The following is an 18841-nucleotide window of genomic DNA, read 5'->3' on the forward strand; positions in this document are numbered from 1 at the left end:
GTTGTTGTTGTTGGGATGGTTTTTGTTGTGTTTGTTGTTGCGAAAAATGGTGCGATTGTGGTTGTGATTGTTGAAGCGATAGTTACTGTTGTTGTTATATTGGTGACCCTTGTCACTGGTTTCTTCCCACTTTCTTTTGACTTGTTTTGTGTTGGCTTCTTCGGCTGCCTATTCTTTAATTCTTTCCTCAATCTGATTTATGAGTGTATGAGCTATTCGACTCGCCTTTTATATGGAGACGGGCTCGTGTGAACTCACATCTTCTTGAAACCTTTCTGGTAACCCTTCACAAACACGTCGATCTTCTCTTCTTCATCTTCGAACGCTCTTGGACACAATAGGCACAACTCTTTGAATCTTCGTTCGTACGTGGTAATGTCAAAACCTTGTGTTCGTAATCCTCTAAGCTCTACCTTGAGCTTATTGACCTCGTTTCTGGGACGGTACTGCTCGTTCATCAAGTGCTTGAATGCTGACCACGGTAGTGCGTAAGCAGCATCTTGTCCCACTTATTCTAGATAGGTATTCCACCATGTTAACGCAGTACCTGTGAAAGTATGCGTGGCGTACTTCACCCTATCTTCTTCAGTACATTTACTTATGGCAAACACCGATTCGACCTTCTAGGTCCACCGTTTCAATCCGATTGGTCCTTCGGTTCCATCAAATTCCAAAGGTTTGCAGGCAGTAAATTCTTTGTAGGAGCATCCTACACGATTTCTTGCGGCGTTAGTTGCATTGCTAGATTCAGAGTTATTATTGTTGTTTTGCATTACAGCCTGTACAGCGGCTATGTTGGCAGCAAGAAAAACACGGAAGTCTTCCTCACTCATGTTCAAGTTCTGACGAGTAGTCGGTGCCATTTCCTTCAAAAATAGCCAAAAGAATTAAGTTAATCATATAGAATATTAAGAGCAGTCAATAGTATTCCGTAGCATAATATGAACTCATTTATAAAAGCTTTTTCTTCATATTAGCGTTTTATAAGTTTTAATTCGGGTAGTACCTACCCGTTAAGTTCATACTTAGTAGCTAACATACAATTCAACTACTACAATTCTATATGAAAAACTGATTATAATAATATTTCACGTTCAAACTTTTATACAATATTTTACAAACTTACAATACCGCAATTTTACATATAGCATAAAATATGGCACACAATAACTTTGATATAAGGTAGTTGTGAAGATAATTCTAGCTAGTACGCAAGTCGTTCAGCAAAGGCAATAAAGACACGTAATTCATAAGTTCAGAAACAAGTCATGCATTCTGGTTTTACTAAGACTACTTCCCCTCCTTGGTCTTGTGGAAAATAACTGTTATGACTGTTGGTTAGGCAGCATGTTGTAATGTCATCAAAAGGACGAGGGTTTCGTAATGCCTAACAGCCCCGTAGCAATAAAAAAAACCTTGTTTATCACCCCAAATACCTAATCCGTCACTTGTGGGAAGGTTTTATTTAAAAGTTGCAACCCGATGTTCTTTTTCTCAATTTGGTGAGAGGCAAACATCACTAACCCGTAAACATGACATGCTTCTTTATGTTGCATGTTTGAAGCTCTTTCTAAAGCACGAAGTCCTATGTTGGGATATGGGGAGTCAAAATAGGCTCTCAACCCGTAGCGTAAAATTACATTTTGGTTCCCCGCATTTAATGCTTTAAAGTAAACACGACATAACTTAAAGTCTCCCCAATGTGATATACCCCATCTTTCAAAGAAAAGCCTTTTATAAACTAAGGCATGCCTGGAACGTCTTTCAAATGTTCGATAAACTAATTTCGCCATAAATAATTGTGCTGACGAATTCTGACCGACTTTAGACAAGATTTCATCAATCATGTCCCCGGGTAGGTCTTCTAAAATATTCGGTTGTCTATCCTTAACGTCCATTGTGTGTTTTTTTTATACTGTAAAATAGACGAGGATTAGATTCGTAAAAGATAATTAACAAACAATACAAGCAATTTTTACATATAAAATGAAAATACAAGCACACCACAATACATATATTACACAACATGATTACAACTCTTTATTCTGACTCACTCGATTCTTCCTCTTTGGACTTGGTTCGTTTCGCTAATTTCCTAGGGATATATGGTGCTCCCCTAATACGAGCCGTTCTTTTCTCAAATGGTCTAGAAAAACCTGGTGGCTTAGATGTTCCCGGGTTATAGTGAAAGTTTAAGAAATACGGGTGTTTACGGTACACCCCATCAGGGTACTTCATGTTAACATAAAGTTCATCGGTTTTGGGCTCGGTTTTTTCTATTTTGATGCATTTTCCCTTATTGTTTTCTTTTACTTTTTCAAATTTGGTCGAAGTAATTTCTATAACATCATCGGAATCCTCATAGGAATCCGATTCATCAGAAAACTGGTAATTTTCCCAATATTTTGCTTCCTTGGCGGAAACATCATTGACCATTATTAACTTTGGTCCATGGTTGAGGATTTTCTTTTATTTATCTGTTTTTCTGTGGTTCCTAATATTTCCCCCTCTGGAATCTCTTCTTTCGGTTCCTCTTCTTCCAGTTCCTCCTCTTCCGGTTCCTCCTCTTCCGGTTCCTCTTCGGGAATTTGTGAATCTTCCCAATATATATTCGACTCTTCATTATTATTAGGTGAGTCGATGGGATTTGTACTAGAGGTAGACATCTATCACACAATATCAAATATGTTAAGAGATTAATATATCACATAATATTTACATGTTAACAATATATAGTTTCCAACAAAAATGTTAAGCAATCATTTTTCAAGTAAACACGGTCGAAGTCCAGACTCACTAATGCATCCTAACGAACTCGATAAGACACACTAATGCAAATTTCTGGTTCTCTAAGACCAACGCTCAGATACCAACTGAAATGTCTCGTTCATATCGATTATAAACGTTCCATATTAATTGATTTCGTTGCGAAGTTTTGACCTCTATATGAGACGTTTTTCAAAGACTGCGTTCGATTTTAAAACAAACCATAACCTTTATTTTATTGATTAAGGTTTAGAAATATTATGATGATTATCAAATAATGATAATCTAAAATATAGCGTTTTCACAAAACTATTACATAATGGTTTACAATAATATTACACATCAACTTAAGTCTTTGAATGCAGTTTTTAAACAATATTACACAAGCATGCTGACTCCAACTCTTGTCCATACATTAGCATGCAATAGCGGAAGCTCTTAATAATCACCTGAGAATAAACATGCTTAAAACGTCAACAAAAATGTTGGTGAGTTATAGGTTTAACCTATATATTTATCAAATTGTAACAATAGACCACAAGATTTCATTTTTTTTCTTCCATAAATATACATCTCATATTAGGCATTTCGCAAACTGCATAAAGATAAAATTCATTCATATGTTGAACACCTGGTAACCGACCTTAACAAGATGCATATAGAATATCCCCATCATTCCGGGACTCTCATCGAATATGATAAATTGAAGTACTAAAGCATCCGTAACTCGGATGAGGCTTGTTGGGCCAAATAGATCTATCTTTAGGATTCGCGTCAATTAGGGGCCATTTCCCTAATTCCTAGGCTACCAAGCTTAAAAGGGGCATATTCGGTTCGATAATCCAACATATAAAGTATTTTCAATTACTTGTGTCTATTTTGTAAAACATTTATAAAACTGCATGTATTCTCATCCCAAAAATAATAGATTTTTAAAAGTGGGACTATAACTCACTTTCACAGATTTTTTACTTTACTGGAAATAATACTTGGCCACTAGTCGATTCACGAACCTATAACAAATATATTCACAACATTTTTATTACGTTTTAATGATTTAAGTTTGTTAAGTTAGCATTCCATCGTTAGTAATCTACAACTAATTGTCCATAGCTAATAGTACAGAAATAAATCAATATATATTATCTAGAATCTATCCACGACCCAGTGTATACAAGTCGCAGGCTAGATCACAACTCAAAGTATATATATTTTGGAATCAACCTCAACCCTGTATAGCAAACTCTAGCATTACAGCATATAGAGTGTCTATGATTGTTCCAAATAATATATATAGATGACGTCGATATGATATGTCAAAACATTGTATACGTGTCTATGGTCTATCAATATTACATAATATGTTAGAGTACATGTATAATATAATATAAGTTAGTTAAGTTATGGTTAGAATAGATTTGTTACAAATTTCACGTAGCTACAACAAGCAAAAATATCCAATTTTGTTTTACCCATAACTTCTTCGTTTTAATTCCGTTTTGAGTGATTCAAGTTGCTATCGTTTCATAATGAACTGAAATTTATGACACTAAGCAGAAAAAGTATAAGTTAATAGTCATAAATACAGGTTACAAGTCATTTTTGTAAGAGGGAGTCATTTCAGTCGAAAGAACGACGTCTTGATGACTATTTTGAAAAACATACTTCCACTTTGAGTTTAACCATGATTTTTGGATATAGTTTCATGTTCATAAGAAAAATTATTTTCCCAGAAGGACAACTTTTAAATCAAAGTTTATCATAGTTTTTAATTATCTAACCCAAAACAGCTCCCGGTTTCACTACGACGGCGTATGTCCGATTTTACGGCGTTCTTCGTGTTTCCAGGTTTTAAATCATTAAGTGAGTATATCATATAGATATAGAACATGTGTTTAGTTGATTTTAAAAGTTAAGTTAGATGGATTAACTTTGTTTGCGAACAAGTTTAGAATTAACTAAACTATGTTCTAGTGATTACAAGTTATAATCTTCGAATAAGATAGTTTTATATATATGAATCGAATGGTGTTATGAACACCATTACTACCTCAAGTATAGTAGGTAAACCTACTGGAAATAGCAAGAAATGATCTAGAGCTTTAAAGGATCTTGGATGGCTTGGAAGTTCTTGAAGTAGAATCATGACACAAAAACAAGTTCAAGTAAGATTTTCTACTCGAATTAAGATAGTTATAGTTATAGAAATTGAATCAAAGTTTGAATATGAGTATTACCTTGATATAGAATGATAACCTACTATAAGTAACAAAGGTTTCTTGAACTTAGATGATTACTTGGAATGGATTAGAAAGCTTGGAAGTATACTTGCAAACTTGAAAGTATTCTTGATTTTATGAAACTAGAACTTATAGAATTTATGCAGAACACTTAGAACTTGAAGATAGAACTTGAGAGAGTTCAATTAGATGAAGAAAATTAAAGAATTCAGGTGTTTGTATGTGTTTTAGGTCGTGATATATGGATTAGATATAAAGGATATGTAAGTTTGTTTTCTTGTAAATAAGTCACGAATGATTAATAATATTTTTGTAATCTTGCTAAATAATTCATACTAGATTACAAAGAATGGTTCCCACATGTTTGATGACTCATTAAGGGCTGGTAAGAGATGATCATTGAAGTGTATATACTGTGACAACCCGAAAATTTCTAACCAAATTTAAACTTTAATCTTTATATGTTTCCGACACGATAAGCAATATTTGTTAAGTTAAATTTCAAGAATTTTAAACTATGTTCATACATTCATTCAACCTCGACCAAGTTCCAATGATTCACGAACCATTAAACGAATATGATTATATATGTATATGTGTATATATATTATAACTTGAAACGTAAACAAAATATTAGATTAAATACTTTATATGATTGTATCTGTTTCAAAATGTTTATCAATGGAATTAGAAGATAAGATCAAATGATTGAATTATCAGATATATTGAATTATGATTACAAGTCTCTGTTGAAAGGCCCACGTTGATTTGAGAAATCTTTCCATTTTAACAATATTCGGAAAATGGTAAAGTGATTTATAAATAAGAACAAATTGTCAATCATTGAGAACTAGACAAAGGATAGTGGAAGATTGAATCTCATAAAGACTCGATTGATCTATTTAGTTTCAAACGTACAAAAACGTTTTCAGTTTAAAAAGAACTTTATTATTAAAAGGTATATAACTTTTATAAATATCTAGAATCACTTTTGACAACTCATTACTTAACTAGTATGATAAAGATAATGATATTTATATTTTATTTTATATATATAACGATTTAAATTAATATTATATATATTTATACGCGTATTATACGTACATAGTTTTATACTTTTACTATACTTAAACTTTACCTTTACTTTATTTTTACTTTACTTTAACTTTAATAATTCACTTTAATAATTCACTTTAATAATTCATACTTTAATAATTTATTTTAATAATTCATACTTTAATAATTCACTTTAATAATTTATACTTTAATAATTCACTTTAATAATTCATACTTTAATAATTCACTTTAATAATTTAAAAAATCTATTATAAATAGAATTCAATAGGTTTCATTATTTCATAGAAACTTGAAAATATTTTTCTCTAAACTCTCTCAATCGATTTACATATATATATTTACTCCGTATTATTTCAAGATATTATTAATATACATAAAATATTACGACGGAGTGCTGTCCGAGTGATTTCGAAATTGTTTTTCGAGTGGGATAGGATTAAGGAAATTATGGGTTATAGCTATGGAGGTGATTGAGTATGGTTCATGGGTATGCTCGTGAGGTCAATATAGCGTTTATCATTTCCGTTGCGTCTACGTACCTTTCTTGCAATATTGAATCTCAATATTGATACGTGAGTACTCATAATTTAACTTTTACATACTAATAGTGTATCCCTGACTAGTGCTCGAGTATTTAGGATTATGCATGCTTGTACTTTTGATATTGCCCTTAGACAGGTTAGGTTGAATGTTGAATTAGTTACACTTGCGGTTGAGATAAGGTATAAGATATGCATGTCCTTGGAAAGCTAGCGAAAAATTAAGAACTTTTCCTTTAGATATCGAATGGTTTCGATGAACGGATTAGAAGTTATAATCAATTGAATTTTTGATATTTTTATTAAAAATGATTATTATTATCGTCGTTTTTATCGTCGTTCTAGTTTTATCTTATTATTATCATTATTATTATCTTTATCAAAAAAAGGGATTTATCATTAAAAATTGTTATTTTTTTTATTATTACTATCGTTATTATCATTAAAGTTATAATTAGTATTATTATTATTATCCAATTATTATTATTATTATTATTGGTATTATTATTATTATTATCATTATTAATATATATATCATTATTTAAAAATGGTTATTGTTATTGTTATTATTATTATTACTATATTATCATTAAGATAATTATTAGTATTATCGTTAATAATGTTATAGTAACTATCATTATTAATATTAGTGTAATTAAAACAAATATTTGTAACACCTAATTATTTTGATTACTATTATTATCATTATTATGAACACGATATAAAAGACGATTAAAAGCTACTAAACGAAACGATTAGGAAATAATGAGTAAGCGTATCATGAGGAAATTAAAATATTATAAGATATTGATTTAGATAAAATTATCGTTCTTATTATTTTTATCATTACTATTATTATTAAAAGTATCGTTAGTATTAAAACTATAATTTTAACAAAAATTATCATTTTAATAGAAATGTCATTGTTACTATAAAATATCATTATTATTATTATTTTAAATAGAATTATTATTTTAAAGATAATATTAAAAATTATCGTAAATATTAAAGTTATCATAATTAGAATTATCGTTTTATCTAATGTCATCTTAGTAATTATAAATATTGATATTTTTATAATAATAATTATTATTACAAAATAATATCTATACTTTTACTTACTATCATTATAGATATTATTTTATCAAATAAATATGTGATACAAACATATTTTACTACGTGTAATAACTTACTTTAATAAAACCTATCATATTATCTTTATGATATTAAATGAACCATATAAATTTTATTACTTAATATATATAAAAGTATATTTTATTATATAAATTTAATATAAAATTTTATTTATTAATAAATAAATTATATTATTTACTCCAATAAATCTTTTAAAAATATTTAAAAATATAAAACAACGATATTTAAACTATATATTAATCATGTATAGATTTTTGGAAATTATTTTGAGTTAAATTTACTTTTGTTGACTTTTGCATATTAGTCTCGAGCATTAGGATTGTGGTACACTATGATTTGACCTAATTTGTTAGACAAATATTGACCAACACATAAATATATATAATTAATTTAGGTTCGTGAATCTGAGGCCAACCTTGCACTTGTTCAATGACGTTATATGTATTTTTACTACGAAATACAGTATGGTGAGTTTCATTTGCCTTTTTACCCTTTATATTTTTGGGACTGAGAATACATGCGCTTTTATAAATGTTTGACGAAATAGACACAAGTAATTGAAACTACATTCTATGGTTGAATTATCGAAATCGAATATGCCCCTTTTTATTAAAGTCTGGTAATCTAAGAATTAGGGAACAGACACCCTAATTGACGCGAATCCTAAAGATAGATCTATTGGGCCTAACAAACCCCATCCAAAGTACCGGATGCTTTAGTACTTCGAAATTTATATCATGTCCGAAGGAGGATCTCGGAATGATAGGGGATATTCTTATATGTATCTAGTTAATGTCGGTTACCAGGTGTTCACCATATGAATGATTATTTTTGTCTCTATGCATGGGACGTATATTTATGAGAACTGGAAATGAAATTCTTGTGGTCTATTAAAATGATGGAAATAAATGATTATGATAAACTAATGAACTCACCAACCTTTTGGTTGACACTTTAAAGCATGTTTATTCTTAGGTGTTAAAGAAATCTTCCGCTGTGCATTTGCTCATTTTAAAGATATTACTTGGAGTCTTTCATAGCATATTTCGAAGAACGTTGCATTCGAGTCATTGAGTTCATCAAAGATTATTATTAAATCAATTTATAGTTGGATAGTAGATATTATGAAATGGTATGCATGCCTGTCAATTTTCGATGTAAAGAAAGATTGTCTTTTAAAAACGAATGCAATGTTTGTAAAATGTATCATATAGAGGTCAAATACCTCGCAATGTAATCAACTATTGTGAATCGTTTATAATGTATATGAACGGGTCCTTTCAGTTGGTATCAGAGCGGTGGTCTTAGCGAACCAGGTCTGCATTAGTGTGTCTAACTGATAAGTCGATAGGATGCATTAGTGAGTCTGGACTTCGACCGTGTCTGCATGTCAAAAGTTTTGCTTATCATTTTGTGTCGAAAATTAATTACTTATCATCCTCAGGAAATTACCTGCTTATCATTTTTAGTCTAAGACACGTCTTGCTGCATTGATTGCATGAATAGTGTATAGACAAAAATTCATATCTTAGCATATCTGCTAAATCATATCTTATCGTATCTGTTACTTAAAACTTTGCCTGACATATCCCACACAGTCCTCCGTAATCTACGAAATCTTTTGATCTATATATATATATATATATATATATATATATATATATATATATATATATATATATATATATATATATATATATATATATATATATATATATATATATATATATTCTATGTAATTCGAATACCATCCGTTAGCCAAAATCATTTCATAACAAAAAAAAAAAATTCTTTATCCAATCGTACGAAATGGAATTCGTCATCAGTTCAAGTCACTCAGATTCTGAAATGGAATCCCATTCAAGCTCCGAAAGCAGTGTGACCGGAATAGATCAACCAATCAGTCATCACCTATTCTGGATGAATTGGGGATGGGTTCGTAGCCTCCTCAATCATTGGAGACAAGAAGAAGGTGATCCCTTCCATTCACCACATTGCCCTCTTGACGAAGAACCTGAAGCACTTATCGGCGAACCTGTCCGAAACACCATGTTCTCGCTCATTTCCAGAGTATCTCGTCACGATTATATATTACATCAAATTTTAGATTTTATTTATCCGCTCGTCCGAACCGACAATCACCCCGGTGTAATAGAAGAAGTCAACGAGCTTCACGCTTGGGTAGTGGCTTTGGAGAATATGGTGCAGAGATTACAAACACCAGCAGCAGCATCAGCAGCATAACCAGTACCACCATCATCAACGCCAACAGTACCATTACCACCTCCAACCACAACCGCGTCGTAAACCTCAACTTCACAATCTGTCCCACGAGCATCAACGTCATACGCACCATAGATACCAAGGAGTACCAACAACAATAACTGACGAAGTATTAATTCATAACTTCATTGGAGAAACATTCTGCGGCGATTATGTAATCTCTAAAGTCTTAGAGATTATCTAATCTAGCCCTAACCATAAATCAGTTAAGCGAAACAAAAATGATAGAAGGAAGAGTAGAAATCCTGACAAAAATGGCGTGTGATTAACAAGCTAAACTTGCTTTACCAACAGCATCAGCAGTACCGTCAGAGTTACCAGCATCGTCAGTACAGTCAACATCCGAATCAACAACACCGATAACATCACAAACTCTGTCAGTTCAAGAATCACTGTGGACATCATTACGAATCAATAACGTGTATATTATATCAACGAGTTATGAAGAATTAACTCATTCCCTCTCAAGAAATTATATGTATATATATATATATATATATATATATATATATATATATATATATATATATATATATATATATATATATATATTTTGAAATAAATCTTTCCGTACTAAACTATTGTGTGTGAATCTTAACTACTCGGTTAATTCATATTACAAATATGCAATGATGTACGTTCTTCGGCCGCAACTTAACCAGCGTTAACTACAATCTCTGTCGCAATTCAACAAATTCCAATTCATAATAAATCAAGTATATATTTGATTTTACACTTTCATCATCGATGTACCCGAAACTTTTCAGATAACATCATTCGTACTTTGCGAAATTCACAAGAATTCCACGAACCGAACATCATACATCAACAAATAACGAAGTATTGATTCATAATTTCAATGTCATTAAAGAAATACTGCGTAAAAGTTATGTACTTTTTAAAGCCTTTAGTGATTATTAAATTCTAGTTTCAACCTTAAATCAAATGAGTTTAATTTAACATTAACTCATTAAATCTATGTTACATCTGAAGAAAATATACATATATATATTTTCATAAAGACTGTAATAAAATTCTTTTGTACAAAATATTAATTGTGAAAAAAAATTTTAACGGGTAGGTAATATCCGAGAGATATATAAATTCACAAATAATATATTACATTCTTCGAATCTGATTCAGCAAATTATCCATTATACTCCCTACTTTCACAACAATATACATTCTTTTATAGAAATCAAAACAACCATACTCATTCAAAATTTAATTACATATTCTGATTTTGAAATCTCAAAATTCAACTCGAGATATGACCAAAATCATCACTCTTAGATCCTTACATCTTTCACAAGCTATATTTTGACTTCAAAACTGTGTTAGAACATCAAATGTATGTTAGCGATTACAATCTGTGTTCAAACCCTTCAAAAATTTCTGAAGACACTTCGAATGATGAGCAATCGAGATGATGATCCAACCACATGTTACCCACATATGTACCCGAAAAACTCTTGAAACCAAAGTAAAAGTTTAAACAACGTATCCGCGTCAGATTCTTTGGCATTTATTAGCAAAAATAACTTTGTGACTCCTATTCAAAGTAGCCAGTTTTGTCACAGCTCCAGCAAGTCAACTTCGACTTTTCAGTCAGACAAACCTTATTATAACCTTGAGATATACACCATCGTTACCAGGGAACCTTTTACATTCCACCACATTATTAGCAGATGTACCAACAACTTCATTACCCTTTGACTTTAGCCTCTCCAAAAAGTCATTATAATTATTTATTGAAACCCCATCATTTACTCATTCGCATCTTGTAATGAGAATTGCCATACGAATCATTGGGAATTAGCAATCAGTATTTTGAAATCTCGCAGCATGTCTACGCCAACAGTTATATGTGTATATATAACGTCTATCTTCTGGACTTAATTTGAATGTGAAGTTTCTGAAAAACACTCCGAACTAAGAATTGGTTCTCTGAAAATAGAAAAAATGCTGATGAAGCAACAAAAACTAAAAATGACTTTAAACGGTAAAAGCTGAATGATAATGATGAAGTGTGCTGGTAAAGCACAGAAAAAGAGAAGTTTTGGAACTGGAAAATGGATTGAGCAAAGTAGGAAGGAGGCGTTGGACAAATTACAAAGACTGAACCTGACTTCAAAGGATCCAAATGATTCAGTACCTGTCGAAGTCATTAACGAATACCTTGCTCCTGACTCTAAACCCCTGCGAACAATATTCTTCATCATCCTCTGATATTAGAAATTCTAAAATATCATCATATCTTTCATTATAAATATCCTCCATATTTCTGAAGATATTTTCTTAATTTTTCTTATTTGAAATCATTTACCTCTTCGTACTATCTATATTACATCATAAAAGAAAGTATTTTAGTTTCTAAATTCTGAAACATTCAAGTTTAAAATAGGAATATTTTGAAGTAGTGTTGGGAACTGAAGCATGAATTAGTATAATATAATGACACTTGATCAACGTGATTATATTACAGTAAGTCATGCTGAGTTTCTAAATGGAACGTGATGATTCACAGATCATAATATCATCATGTGCCATGTTATACGACTCTTGTATTCTATTTAACCTTTAAAATATCAAGAAAATATTTCTTGATGATTCGGCCTTTTCCAAGGTATTCTAGTAATTTGACAAGTCAAGATCGTGCCATCACAATTTCCTTCCTAGAACATTAACAATGTTCATTCTGAAATTCATATCTGTGAATTTTGGACCATTACAAGCGGTGCTTAATCGCAAGAAGAAGAAACAAAAGGACAAAACTCCGAAATAAAAATTGGGGTATAAATTGCAGCAAATAAAAGAGAGCATTAACTGTTAATGATAATGATTATAGAAGACAGAAGCAGAGACTTTGAAATATAAGGGAACATATAAAGCCCAACGATAAACCAGAAATTATAAACCATATATATCGATGCATATAGCAATATAAAGACACGGGAGAACTAGAAACACTATAAACCCAAGAGTATAGTAGAAGTAAATAGATTCTTCCGGCGGTAGATGAAAAAGAAGAATGACCGATATGAAAGTTAGAAGTATATCGAGAATCAGAACTGGATGGAGCATATTGATGAATACTTTAAAATATGAGTTGAGGGGGAAAGAATAGAAGGTGATGAAACATGACTAGGAACTTAGAAATCAACAGATTTAACTCACACAATGGCGAAATAAGTGAATCAAACCCTCTAGTGAATAGGTTAATTTTTTTTGATTAATTTAGTCAAACCACAACTAAATCAAGTGTGATTAGATCAACACCTAGAGCTATTATTCACCACCTGGGTGATTTGGACTTAGAGAAAATTGGAGGAGCTCACTAGATCTGAGTGTGTGTAACAAATGAGAGGCTTAACCTAAAATGAAGAACATAAGACTTTATATACCCCTGATGTTGACTCACCCATACGATTCATTCATTACATGTACGAGTTAGCTTCATCAGCCGTACGGGTGATCACTCACTCGTGTCTTCTCATGTAGGTTGTAATTGTGACTTAGCTCAGCATCAACCGTGCGTATGAGCCTGTCAGCCGTACTAGTGAGGCTTCACTCGTACGTCTAACTAAGTCTAACATAGTCAAACATCTAAATCTCGTTCCTGCAGTTCCTGTAACCACATACAAACACGTATAGGATAATAACGAGCAATCATGGTGGCCTGTAAACTGTTGTACCTGCAATGGACGTGGGTAAATGTCTAGGGACTTGCATAAAATGCATCAACAGAAGGTGTGAGTTGTAAGGAAACGAAGGAGGTAAATTTATAAGAAAATCTCCGACAGAACAATTAAAATGGACGATTGCATTTAAAGCGGATCCTAATTCCCTTGATTACCGGAGAGTCAAATCTTATTAAGAAGATTTTCTTCAAATCCCTTGAAATCTGGGAATCAATCATATCTACGTCAAATGATAAGATGAATCTACACTTACTCATTTCACTCTTCTATGTTAGCTTCATTCGTACTCTTCATATAAATGGATTGTTTATCCAAATTATTCGCTGATGATAAAACTCTAATTTTTAGCCCGTATGCATCATGAAAACATACTTATTATCATTCACGACCTTTCCACTCAAATTTCGGGACGAAATTTCTTTAACGAGTAGGTACTGTGACAACCCGGAAATTTCCAACCAAATTTAAACTTTAATCTTTATATGTTTCCGACACGATAAGCAATATTTGTTAAGTTAAATTTCAAGAATTTTAAACTATGTTCATACATTCATTCCACCTCGACCAAGTTCCAACGATTCACGAACCATTAAACGAATATGATTACATATGTATATGTGTATATATATTATAACTTGAAACGTAAACAAAATATTAGATTAAATACTTTGTATGATTGTATCTGTTTCAAAATGTTTATCAATGGAATTAGAAGATAAGATCAAATGATTGAATTATTAGATATATTGAATTATGATTACAAGTCTCTGTTGACAGGCCCACGTTGATTTGAGAAATCTTTCCATTTTAACAATATTCGGAAAATGGTAAAGTGATTTATAAATAAGAACAAATTGTCAATCATTGAGAACTAGACAAAGGATAGTGGAAGATTGAATCTCATAAAGACTCGATTGATCTATTTAGTTTCAAACGTACAAAAACGTTTTTAGTTTAAAAAGAACTTTATTATTAAAACGTATATAACTTTTATAAATATCTAGAACCACTTTTGACAACTCATTACTTAACTAGTATGATAAAGATAACGATATTTATATTTTATTTTATATATATAATGATTTAAATTAATATTATATATATTTATACGCGTATTATACGTACATAGTTTTATATTTTTACTATACTTAAACTTTACCTTTACTTTATTTTTACTTTACTTTAACTTTAATAATTCACTTTAATAATTCATACTTTAATAATTCACTTTAATAATTCATACTTTAATAATTTACTTTAATAATTCATACTTTAATAATTCACTTTAATAATTCATACTTTAATAATTCACTTTAATAATTCACTTTAATAATTCAAAAATCTATTATAAATAGAATTCAATAGGTTTCATTATTTCATAGAAACTTGAAAATATTTTTCTCTAAACTCTCTCAATCGATTTACATATATATATTTACTCCGTATTATTTCAAGATATTATTAATATACATAAAATATTACGACGGAGTGCTGTCCGAGTGATTTCGAAATTGTTTTTCGAGTGGGATCGGATTAAGGAAATTATGGGTTATAGCTATGGAGGTGATTGAGTATGGTTCATGGGTATGCTCGTGAGGTCAATATAGTGTTTATCATTTCCGTTGCGTCTACGTACCTTTCCTGCAATATTGAATCTCAATATTGATACGTGAGTACTCATAATTTAACTTTTACATACTAATAGTGTATCCCTGACTAGTGCTCGAGTATTTAGGATTATGCATGCTTGTACTTTTGATATTGCCCTTAGACAGGTTAGGTTGAATGTTGAATTAGCACACTTGCGGTTGAGATAAGGTATAAGATATGCATGTCCTTGGAAAGCTAGCGAAAAATTAAGAACTTTTCCTTTAGATATCGAATGGTTTCGATGAACGGATTAGAAGTTATAATCATTTGAATTTTCGATATTTTTATTAAAAATGATTATTATTATCGTCGTTTTTATCGTCGTTCTAGTTTTATCTTATTATTATTATCATTATTATTATCTTTATCAATAAAAGGGATTTATCATTAAAAATTGTTATTTTTTTTATTATTACTATCGTTATTATCGTTAAAGTTATAATTTGTATTATTATTATTATCCAATTATTATTATTATTATTATTGGTATTATTATTATTATTATCATTATTAATATATATATCATTATTTAAAAATGGTTATTGTTATTGTTATTATTATTATTACTATATTATCATTAAGATAATTATTAGTATTATCATTAATAATGTTATAGTAACTATCATTATTAATATTAGTGTAATTAAAACAAATATTTGTAACACCTAATTATTTTGATTACTATTATTATCATTATTATGAACACGATATAAAAGACGATTAAAAGCTATTAAACGAAATGATTAGGAAATAATGGGTAAGAGTATCATGATGAAATTAAAATATTATAAGATATTGATTTAGATAAAATTATCGTTCTTATTATTTTTATAATTACTATTATTATTAAAAGTATCGTTAGTATTAAAACTATAATTTTAACAAAAAATATTATTTTAATAGAAATGTCATTGTTACTATAAAATATCATTATTATTATTATTTTAAATAGAATTATTATTTTAAAGATAATATTAAAAATTATCGTAAATATTAAAGTTATCAAAATTAGAATTATCGTTTTATCTAATGCCATCTTAGTAATTAAAAATATTGATATTTTTATAATAATAATTATTATTACAAAATAATATCTATACTTTTACTTACTATCATTATAGATATTATTTTATCAAATAAATATGTGATACAAACATATTTTACTACGTGTAATAACTTACTTTAATAATACCTATCATATTATCTTTATGATATTAAATGAACCCTATAAATTTTATTACTTAATATATATAAAAGTATATTTTATTATATAAATTTAATATAAAATTTTATTTATTAATAAATAAATTATATTATTTACTCCAATAAATCTTTTAAAAATATTTAAAAATATAAAACAACGATATTTAAACTATATATTAATCATGTATAGATTTTTGGAAATTATTTTGAGTCAAATTTACTTTTGTTGACTTTTGCATATTAGTCTCGAGCATTAGGATTGTGGTACACTATGACTTGACCTAATTTGTTAGACAAATATTGACCAACACATAAATATATATAATTAATTTAGGTTCGTGAATCCGAGGCTAACCTTGCACTTGTTCAATGACGTTATATGTATTTTTACTACAAAATACAGTATGGTGAGTTTCATTTGCCTTTTTACCCTTTATATTTTTGGGACTGAGAATACATGCGCTTTTATAAATGTTTGACGAAATAGACACAAGTAATTGAAACTACATTCTATGGTTGAATTATCGAAATCGAATATGCCCCTTTTTATTAAAGTCTGGTAATCTAAGAATTAGGGAACAGACACCCTAATTGACGCGAATCCTAAAGATAGATCTATTGGGCCTAACAAACCCCATCCAAAGTACCAGATGCTTTAGTACTTCGAAATTTATATCATGTCCGAAGGAGGATCCCGGAATGATAGGGGATATTCTTATATGTATCTAGTTAATGTCGGTTACCAGGTGTTCACCATATGAATGATTATTTTTGTCTCTATGCATGGGACGTATATTTATGAGAACTGGAAATGAAATTTTTATGGTCTATTAAAATGATGGAAATAAATGATTATGATAAACTAATGAACTCACCAACCTTTTGGTTGACACTTTAAAGCATGTTTATTCTCAGGTGTTAAAGAAATCTTCCGCTGTGCATTTGCTCATTTTAAAGATATTACTTGGAGTCTTTCATAGCATATTTCGAAGAACGTTGCATTCGAGTCATTGAGTTCATCAAATATTATTATTAAATCAATTTATAGTTGGATAGTGGGTATTATGAAATGGTATGCATGCCTGTCAATTTTCGATGTAAAGAAAGATTGTCTTTTAAAAACGACTGCAATGTTTGTAAAATGTATCATATAGAGGTCAAATACCTCGCAATGTAATCAACTATTGTGAATCGTTTATAATGTATATGAACGGGTCCTTTCATATACCAATAGTATGTACATCTAGGAACTGTGTATTGTACGAGTACGAATACGGGTGTATACGAGTAGATGAAAATGATTGAGAATGTAATTGTAAGCATTTTTGTTAAGTAGAAGTACTTTGATATGTGTCGTGAAGTCTTTCAAAAGTGTAACAATACATCTTAATACATTACATGTATATACATTTTAACTGAGTCGTTAAGTCATCGTTAGTCATTACATGTAAGTGTTGTTTTGAAACCTTTAAGTTAACGATCTCATTTAATGTTGTTAACCCATTGTTTATTATATCTAATGAGATGTTAAATTATTACATTATCATGATATTATAATGTATGAATATTTCTTAATATGATATATATACATTAAAATGTCGTTACAACGATAATCGTTACATATATGTCTTGTTTCGCAATCCTTAAGTTAGTAGTCTTGTCTTACATATGTAGTTCATTGTTAACATACTTAACGATATATATAATTATCATTTTATCATGTTAAATATAGTGTATCAATATCTTAATATGATTCATATGTATTTAGTAAGACTTTGTTATAACGATAATCGCTATGTACATCATTTCGAGCTTCATAATTCAATAATGTCATTTTTTATGTATATCACACATTGTTAATATAGTTAGTGACATACTTACTTATCGTAATCTCATGTTAACCATATATATGTCCATATATATATCATCATGTCATTTTTACAAGTTTTAACGTTCGTGAATCGCCGGTCAACTTGGGTGGTCAATTGTCTACATAAAACTCATTTCAATTAATCAAGTCTTAACAAGTTTGATTGCTTAACATGTTAGAAACATTTAATCATGTAAATATAGTTTTCATTTAAAATATTATCATGGAAAAGTTCGGGTTACTACACCAGCAAGGGAGAGATTTGTTGTTTATGAAACACAACGGGATACAGTCAGAGGTGGACCTTCAAGGAAATTTTTTAGAAGGAATGAGGTGAATGGATACTCCGAAAAATGG

Source organism: Rutidosis leptorrhynchoides, chromosome 5 (genome assembly GCF_046630445.1).
Source record: "Rutidosis leptorrhynchoides isolate AG116_Rl617_1_P2 chromosome 5, CSIRO_AGI_Rlap_v1, whole genome shotgun sequence".
Taxonomy (NCBI): domain Eukaryota; kingdom Viridiplantae; phylum Streptophyta; class Magnoliopsida; order Asterales; family Asteraceae; genus Rutidosis; species Rutidosis leptorrhynchoides.